The sequence below is a fragment of the Triticum dicoccoides genome, chromosome 5B (genome assembly GCF_002162155.2).
Source record: "Triticum dicoccoides isolate Atlit2015 ecotype Zavitan chromosome 5B, WEW_v2.0, whole genome shotgun sequence".
In the NCBI taxonomy this organism is placed as follows: Eukaryota; Viridiplantae; Streptophyta; class Magnoliopsida; order Poales; family Poaceae; genus Triticum; species Triticum dicoccoides.
In genome coordinates, this window is record NC_041389.1 from 503,695,155 (window position 1) to 503,704,593 (window position 9,439).

Sequence of the window (9,439 nt, forward strand, 5' to 3'; positions counted from 1 at the left end):
ACCGGGTTTCGAGCCTCTGAATCCGGCGTTGACTGCCGTATCCTCATTATTGTCGCCATTAATGCGGTGTTTATTCTTGTTGCGACATGACCTGCCATTGCGATCCTTGGTATCCGGACTGCCGGAATTTTTGCTAAGGTTGTTGCTGCGAGCTAGCCAGCTTTCCTCTCCTACGCAAAAGCGGGTCATGAGTGATGTGATGGCTGCCATGGATTTCGGCTTTTCCTGTCCCAGGTGCCGGGCAAGCCACTCGTCGCGGATGTTATGTTTGAAGGCTGCGAGGGCCTCCGCATCTAGACAGTCGACGATTTGATTTTTCTTAGTTAAGAACCGTGTCCAGAATTGTCTGGCCGATTTGTCTGGCTGCTGAATTATGTGGCTTTGGTCGTCAGCGTCTGGTGGTCGCACATACGTGGCCTGGAAGTTATCAAGGAATGCGGCTTCCAGGTCCTCCCAACATCCGATTGATTCTGCTGGCAAGCTGTTAAGCCAATGCTGAGCTGGTCCTTTAAGCTTGAGTGGGAGGTATTTGATGGCGTGAAGATCGTCACCGCGGGCCATGTGGATATGAAGGATATAGTCTTCGATCCAAACCGCAGGGTCTGTTGTGCCGTCATAGGATTCGATATTCACGGGTTTAAACCCTTCGGGGATTTGATGATCCATTACTTCGTCTGTGAAGCATAGTGGGTGTGCGGCGCCTCTGTATTGGGCTATATCGCGACGAAGCTCCAACGAGCTTTTTCTATTGTGTTCGGCCCGGCCGGACTTACTGTGTCTGGCACGACGGTTGTCGTCACGTATCATGGGGCGCCCACGCGATCCGTAGATCGATCTTGATTGTCTTGCCTTATCCTCCAATATATCTCGCAAGTCCGGAGCATTCCCCTGTGGCCTTGTGCTGTTCGATCGGTGCCGGGGTACGGTTATAGTGAAGGGCCTAGAGGCCTCTCTGTCGCGGCCGCGAGGTGGCCGGTCAGCCGTATTGTGCTCTGGTAATGCAGGTTTATATGCCTCCTCCTCTAATCGCCGGAGCAACTTGCGTTTGGGGTAGCTTTTGGAGGGGCGTTCGAGCTCATGCTCTTCGGCCGCCAGGACTTCCGTCCATCTGTCGGCTAGCAGATCCTGATCAGCTCTAAGCTGTTGCTACTTTTTCTTGAGGCTGTTTGCCGTGGCCATAAGCCTGTGTTTGAAACTCTCTTGTTCGATGGGATCCTCAGGCACGACAAATTCGTCGTCGTCGAGGCTTGCCTCATCTCGAGAGGGAGGCATGTAAATATCTTCCTCTACCTCTTCGTCTGCCGCCCTCTTGTGAGGGCTGGCATCCCCGTCCTCCTGCGCTGAATCTTGCTAGAGGGGGTTGTCTTCGGCACTGTCTGGGGTATTATTATCTCCGGTGCCGGAATCGCCATTCTTGCTGTGGCGGGATTTAGAGCGGCGCCGCTGACGCCGGCGCTTGGGCTGTTTCTTGGAGGGGTCTTCCTCCGCTGTTCCTTCGCCATTCCCATCCTTTGGGATATCCACCATTTATATGTCATATGACGAGCTGGCTTTCCAGTGCCTAGTAGGCGCTAGTTCTTGGTCATCTCCGGCATCGTCGTCCATACCGTCGATGTCGTCGGAGTCGAAGTCTAGCATGTCGGTTAGATCATCGACAGTGGCTATTAAGTGGGTGGTGGGTGGGTCTTGAATTTCTTCGTCGTCCGCATCCCAACCGTCCTAACCGCAGTTCGGCTAGGGCTCTCCTCATAACGAGAGATATTTTAGCGAGCTCAAAACGTCGCCAAAAGGTGAGTGTTGAAAGATGTTCGCGGCGGCGAACTCCATGATCGGCGCCCAATCGGATTCGATTGGTGGGGGCGCGGGAGGTTCAGAGTCCGGCAAGGAGTCCGGCACCTTGGAGTCACGAGCTTCAGAAGGGACAAAGTCAGTATTCGGCTCTATCACCATAGAGGTTGCAGCCCCCGAGGCGGTGTCTAACCACCCGTCCTCGATCTACGCAGCCGGCTCCGAATCGGAGGTCGGAGCGGACTCGTGTGCGGCCTCCAGGGCACTGTCCGGCAGCAGAGCTAAATCATGCCCATCATGACAGTGCGGCACGATTGGCTGTGGCTCGGATCCATTGAAGATCAAGTCTCTGCGGATGTCATCCGTGAAGTTCAGACTTCCAAATCTGACCTGATGGCCAGGGGCGTAGCTTTCGATCTGCTCCAGATGGCCAACCGAATTGGCCCGCAGTGCAAAGCCGCCAAATACGAAGATCTGTCCGGGGAGAAAAGTCTCACCCTGGACCGCGTCATTGTTGATGATCGAAGGAGCCATCAAGCCTATCGGTGACAACACAGAGGAAATCTCAATGAAAGCACCAATGTCGGTGTCAAAACCGGCGGATCTCGGGTAGGGGGTCCCGAACTGTGCGTCTAGGCGGATGGTAACAGGAGACAAGGGACACGATGTTTTACCCAGGTTCGGGCCCTCTTGATGGAGGTAAAACCCTACGTCCTGCTTGATTGATATTGATGATGTGGGTATTACAAGAGTAGATCTACCACGAGATCAAGGAGGCTAAACCCTAGAAGCTAGCCTATGGTATGATTGTTGTTATTGTTGTTGTCCTACGGACTAAAACCATCCGGTTTATATAGACACCGGAGAGGGCTAGGGTTACACAGAGTCGGTTACAATGGTAGGAGATTTACATATCCGTATCGCCAAGCTTGCCTTCCACGCCAAGGAAAGTCCCATCCGGACACGGGACGAAGTCTTCAATCTTGTATCTTCACAGTCTTGGAGTCCGGCCGATGATGATAGTTCGGCTATCCGGACACCCCCTAGTCCAGGACTCCCTCAGTTGTATTACCCCTTTTTGAAGCCGTGTGCGACGTGGTGATGAGGTAATCTGTAGATTAGCCACAGAAGATCCTGTGGGCTGAGCAGGAGTTGTAGTTGCCGATCCCGAGAGGGATTCTCCGACTGCTGCAGCCGAATCCAAATCTGCAGGGCTTGGATCCTCTATGGTGGAAAGCGACGTGGAATCCTGAGCAGCAGCCGCAAAAGATCCTGGTGAAGGAGGCAGCTCATCATTGCTGCATGATGGCGTAACAGCCTCGAGGCGCGCGCGAGCACTGGCACGGGGCGCCGTGGCCGCATCTGCTCCTGGCCCCATCTCGGTCGGGCGAACCGGGGCGCGGCGTGCGTAGCACCGCGGGTGGGCGCTGAATCGCGCGTCGTCCACACCCATCGCAGGGGGCCGCGTGTCAGGCGCGGATTGGAGCGGTGCTGGAGGCGCGCCTCGACCGATGGGAGGTGACCGCATGGCACGCCCAGAGCCAGTTTGCACGGAGCAGGATGATGGCGCGACTGGCGCATCTGGCGCGTCTGCGCCCGCGGATCCCGAGGAAGATCCGATCTGCTGCGCCTGCCGAACGGATTCCGAGGCGGATCTGCCTCCCGTCTCACGACACATGAGATGTCGTTCGGAGGAGACGTTTTTTTCACCGTTTTCTTCATTGTTTTCTCTGGTTTCTCCTGTTTCATCACAAAACTCAAAAGTGCCATTAGTAAGAGGATGCGTCAGTGGTTGATCATCATAATTTAGTCCCCCGTGATCAATGCCGGAGAGATGAGGAGGAAGGAGTAGAATTTCCTCACGAAGAAGGGCGCCGGCATTTGAATGGAGGTCAGCGAAGGGAAACTTCGTTTCATCAAAAACGACATCCCTGGAGATGTAGACGCGACCGGTGGAGACATCTAGGCATTTAACTCCTTTGTGTTGAGCACTATACCCTAAGAAAACACATTGTTTTGAGCGAAACATAAGCTTGCGTTTGTTGTATGGGCGAAGGTTGGGCCAACAGGCACATCCAAAGACACGAAGAGATTTGTAGTCGGGTTTTTTATGAAGGAGACGTTCTAGGGGAGTTTCATTGTTGATAACACGACTAGGAAGCATGTTGATGATATGAACGGCAGTGAGAAAAGCCTCATCCCAAAATTTTAGCGGCATGGATGCACCAGCGAGGAGGGCAAGGCCAACCTCAACTATATGTCTGTGCTTGCGTTCAGCTAAGCCATTCTGTTGATGGGCATGCGGGCATGACACGTGATGTGATATGTCAAGGGTTTGGAAAAAGGAGTTGCGTTTTTCGTACTCCCCTCCCAGTCCGATTGGACTGCAATGATCTTATGATCAAATTTTCTTTCAACTAGAGCTTGGAAGTTTTTGAAAACTTGAAAGACGTCGGATCTTCTTTTGAGGAGATAGATCCATGAAAATTTGCTGTAGTCATCTATGAAGGTTACGTAATATGTGTGTCTACCAACAGAACTAGGGGCATGACCCCAAACATCAGAGAAGATTAATTGCAAAGGGTTGGTAGAAACACTAGTAGATATAGGATAAGGTAACTGATGACTTTTTGCTCGCTGACAAGAATCACAAATGGTTTCAAGATCACGCTCACCAACATACGGGAGGTTATTTTTCCTAAGTAATTTTTCAACTAAAGAGAAAGCAGCATGTCCTAGTTGACCGTGCCACCGTGTTGACGAAATTTTGGCAACACCATAGGCTCATTTATTGAATCTTCGATGCTCCGGAAGCAATGGATAGAGGCCTCGAACGCATCTACCTCGATAGGGTATTTTCTTTGTGGCCTGGTCCTTGATCAAGAAAAAGAAAGGATGAAATTCAAGGAAGACATGATTGTCAATGGCAATTCTATGAACAGAAAGTAGATTCTTGTCGGCACTAGGAACATGCAAAATTTTCTTTAGATGAATTTTACGGCGAGGGGTACTAAAAAATGAGTGACCAACATGACTGATCCTCATACCTTCACCGTTGGCAGTGCAGATTTCATCTTTTCCGTGGTACTTCTCCTTCATAATGACCTTCTCGAGCTCGTTTGTGATGTGATTGGTAGCACCACTGTCGACATACCAGTTTGTGTCGATGCCGTAGGAGCCGTCCGCAGCTGTAGCAACTTTGTCCTCATCTTGGGAGTCATCGTCATCTTCATCGTAGCGGTACCAGCAGTCTTTGGCCGTGTGCCCAAGCTTGCCGCAGATCTGACAGCGAGGGGCATCCGGATGAGACCTCGTGGAGCTGCCGCCACGACGAGATTTGGGGTTGGTGGAGCGACCGCCGCGGGAGTTGGAGGAGGCACCACCGTTGCTGGTGCCTCCGGGACGCCCTTTGGTGCGAGGAGAGCCACGGGAGCGAGTGCCACTGCCACGACCGCGAGATGCAGCGTTGGCCGAGGACTTGAAGCCGCCGGCGGAGCCATGAAACTGGGCCATGCGCTGATCGAAGTTACTCAGCATGGCATATAGCTCATCAAGCGTGACGGGCGTGACGCGGGCGTCGAGGGCGGAGACGAGCGGCTGGTAGTCGATGTCGAGCCCATGGAGAATGTACGAGATCAACTCGTCATCCTGGATGGGTTTCCCGGCGGCGGCGAGTTCATCAGCGAGGCCGCGTAGAGAGGCGAAGTAGGCGACGACCGACTGGTTGCCCTTCTGCACATTGATGAGCGCAGTGCGGATGTTGTTGACGCGGCTGAGGGAGTGGGACGAGAACATGCCCGCCAATGCCACCCAAAGTTCACGCGCCGTGGTGATCGCGGTGACCGCGACCAGAACCTCCTTGGAGAGAGTACTCAGCAGGTAGCCGAGCACTTGTTGGTCCTCCCTGACCCAGAGAGGGTGGAGAGGGTTGGGCGCAGAAGTCTCCTTGCCGTCTTTGTCCTTGGTGACGTGGAGTCTGGCCGGTTCCGGCGAGGTGCCGTCGACGTAGCCGAAGACACCGGCGCCCCGTAGGTGGGGTGTGACCTGCGTGCGCCAGAGCACATAGTTCGTGCGGTTGAGCTTCTTGGTGACCTGGCCGTTTAGGCTAGGTTGGGTGGCGCCGGATGAAGACATTGCTATGCACTAGATGCAATCGGGATAGCTAGTTAGATTGAGAGAGGAAGGGCTCTGATTACCATGTGCGATTGCGGAAACGTCTTACCTCGTTGGAGGCGACGGGTTCATGTAAAATAAGCAGGGGCGCACCTCCCTGATACAGCGCATACATTGAGTTGTTACAGATATTGAGACTTGGAGAACAAAAGATAGAATCGGTTACAACTAGGTAGAGATAAGAGAGAATCCTACTACCTAACTACCAAGCTAATCTATACCGAAACAACTCAACAGAAGATAGGTGCGGGTGCGGTCGGTGCACATTGGCACGGTGCACATTGGCATGTTTAACACCGTGGACGTATGAAGCACGGATCTATGGAGTGATGGTGAAGCGGGTCCATGTGCTAGATACACTCTTTCCATATTACACTTTGTCCATCTTCACCGGCTGTAGCACTCCTCCTGCCATGTTCGTCAGATGATGTGTCTACAAACGCCGAGTTGTCTCCAACAGTAAGGTCCCCGTATGTACTTCCGGTGATTTGTCCACAAATGTTGATTCGTCTCCAATAGTCAGTTCCCCCGGATGTAACGCCCGTCAGGTGATCTGTGCATGAACGTTGATTCCTCGCCAACATACTGTAATATTTGTTTTAAATCTCCCATGTTTTCTTAGATCTATTTCTTTATTTCATTGCAGGAAGCGGTCAGCGTTTTTTTTCATTCACTGTTATCTATCTGGAACATCGATCGAAGAATACTTGATTTTCTTTTTGCAACAAACTACAACTTGCGGGATGTACTACTGTTTTTCTCCTTGAAACTGGATGATAAGATGGTGCCTGAGCCAATCCTCTAGCCCATGTTGAACTGCCATCTCAATGTTGTTTCCAGGAAGGCAATATCTATCGATGCAGACGAGTTAAATTACCATGTATGTTCTCTTACGTTTTCGTTTAATGGTCTGATGCCATATGGTACCGGAGCATAGAATTTATTTTCATCTGTTCAATCATATAGATGCTTACAATCAGACTGGGTTATTTGTGAGTTATTTCTAGACATGCATCTTTTTCTCTCTCTCTCAAATAGTTTGTACACATGTTTCACTTACAGATATAAATTGTATGAACGTACTTATATGCTACTACTTTTTTTGCGGGAAAAATAGGGATATACTACTCAGCCATCAAAGAATTAATTAGGGCTGATGTTTACATTATGAATTTCCCTTTCTTGTAGATTTTCAACTTCAACTATTGAATGAGATGCATATGCCTGAACCTGTCCTCCGAGTTGGCCTCCAACAGTTTGCATAGCTCAACACAATCCACTTCTGGGAAGATGGGGATGGTATTTTGTTCATGAATTATGTCCTATGGGCTTGCAGGAGCTAGCTAATACTAGGTTTTCCCAAATTAATATCAGGGTGCAAGATGTGTTGTACTAGTCTCACAACCCAATCGAAGAAATAATAATAACTCTATTTGATTGTTCGGTGAGAGTTTCTTCCTTATTTTTGCAAAGATGTAAAATATTTAACAGGTGTTGGTCTTAGTTATGTTACCGACCAATGCAACATTAAATTGTCCCATATCAGAGGACTATTCTATTTTACCCTAAAAGAGAACCATTGTGTTTGATGGACAAGCATGGATGCAGTCTGATATCCAGTAGGTGCGACACCATTTTGAGTTTTTTTTTTAAATATCTATAGAATTTTAGTGACTCGCTTTAATTAACACTTTTTAATCTACATATAGGTATGCCTGCTAGCATATTAAATTAAAAACTGCTATGTGACTGGCCTTTATTAACCATTTTATCTCAATATATGTCTACGTCTGCTAGCATATTAAACTAAAAACTACAATATATTTGAATCATCATTCCTTGGCTAAATCATTTGTAGATGAATTTGGAGAAAAAGTTAAACCGCTTGCTTGAATTGGTATATGAAAATGTATGATATTGACAAGCCTTCTTTTATCAAAATAGCAAGTCTCTCACAGCCTTTCCAATGGAAATATGTTAGAGTACATGTTTCTTAGTTTAGGCCTTATAAATGACACTATGTCTCCCCTTTTTACCCTCTAACATAAATCTACATAGTGCGCCGTCTTAAAGTTCTACTCTTAGATAACTTAGATAATCAAGCTAACCTAGGTAATCAAGCATTGGTAATCCAATAGGATTGAACATTGACATATACAAAACCTTCTATACTACCAATGGGTTAAATACTCTCTATTATCAATTGTTGTTCTCAGAATTGTCCATGCTAATTTAGCATTCTATTCTGTTTACTACAAAACCTTCAATGTCAGCTTAAGAGTCCTGCAACAACGCACGGGGTATCATCTACTTATAATTACATGTAGGATCATATTCAAATTCAACAATGTAACTATCATGTAAAACGTTCTCTTTATGATCCATATGAATGCAAATCTTATAGTCTTCCAAGATAGTGGGACTAACTGTCGTGGTTCTAAGACTGACAGTAGAAAGGGGGGTAGGTATGGAGAGGTAAGATCTCAGCTATGGTGAAGGTGTACACGCGGGATTTACGAGTTCAGGCCCTTCACCTCTAGACGGTCGATTGGATTATGTGTGTGATATTACAGGGGGTGCGAACCATTGTACCAGAGGAGGGGGGTGGCTTATATAGAGTGCGCCAGGACCCCAGCCCTCCTCCATTACAGGAGGTTCAATGTACATAAAGGCCGGGCGTTACTGATAACACCAGCCATACGTGCTATTAATGATCTTAAAGACTACGGAGTGAACGCCTGACCGTTGCAGGGCCGAGCGACTCCCGGTCTTCAGTATGGTCGAGTGACTCTCCATATGGTCGAGTGACGGTAGGGAGGAGGACCTCCGAGTGATGTGGCCGTCGAGTGGATTGCACTCAACGTGTTCAACCAGAGCTCTCCTGTTGTCTCTTGGTCCCTTTATCTTCTAGGGTAGTGACCTTGGGTAGGACGTATAGGTCAGGCCTATGACCCTACCCCGGGTCTGTATCCTCATCAGTAGCCCCCGAATGGATTAAGGTGCGAGTGGAAAGTAGGTCGAAGTTGAACCTGCTCCGAGCTTCGTGTCTTCACGAGTGTTTTCTGCAAGTCTGAACGCCCGCGTCGGTACTTCGGTGTCGACTCAGTCGCCTTGATCCATTCAGTGAGCTGCCGATTGAACTGGTGACCTCTTGTGTCGAGTGTTGTGTTGAAGCGCGGGATCTTGGGCGCGATTGTCTGCAGTGTATCCCGTATTTCGTGGGATACGAAATTTCAGGGAAGCACGCGGGCCAGAGAGCGCTGAAACGGGCGGCCCGGATAAGTAGTGATGCCTCGATTACCGCGCTTCCTTTTTCGCCACATACGCTGCGTGCAACTGTTGCGGGATTTGACGGGATTGCCTGGTCCCACGCGTCAGTCACTCGGAGGTGACCCTTTATAAGGCGACGGGGCCGAGACGCTTGCACTGTGCACGCCTATTCCTTCTTCTTTCTCCTCTGCTTCTCCATCGTGCCCAG

At 49.5% G+C, this 9,439-nt stretch overlaps 1 pseudogene; it reads right to left on the reverse strand.

Moving 5' to 3' along the window:
• Positions 1-5,306: 5,306 nt before the first annotated feature.
• Positions 5,307-5,445, reverse strand: LOC119313363 (annotated as a pseudogene).
• Positions 5,446-9,439: the final 3,994 nt, after the last annotated feature.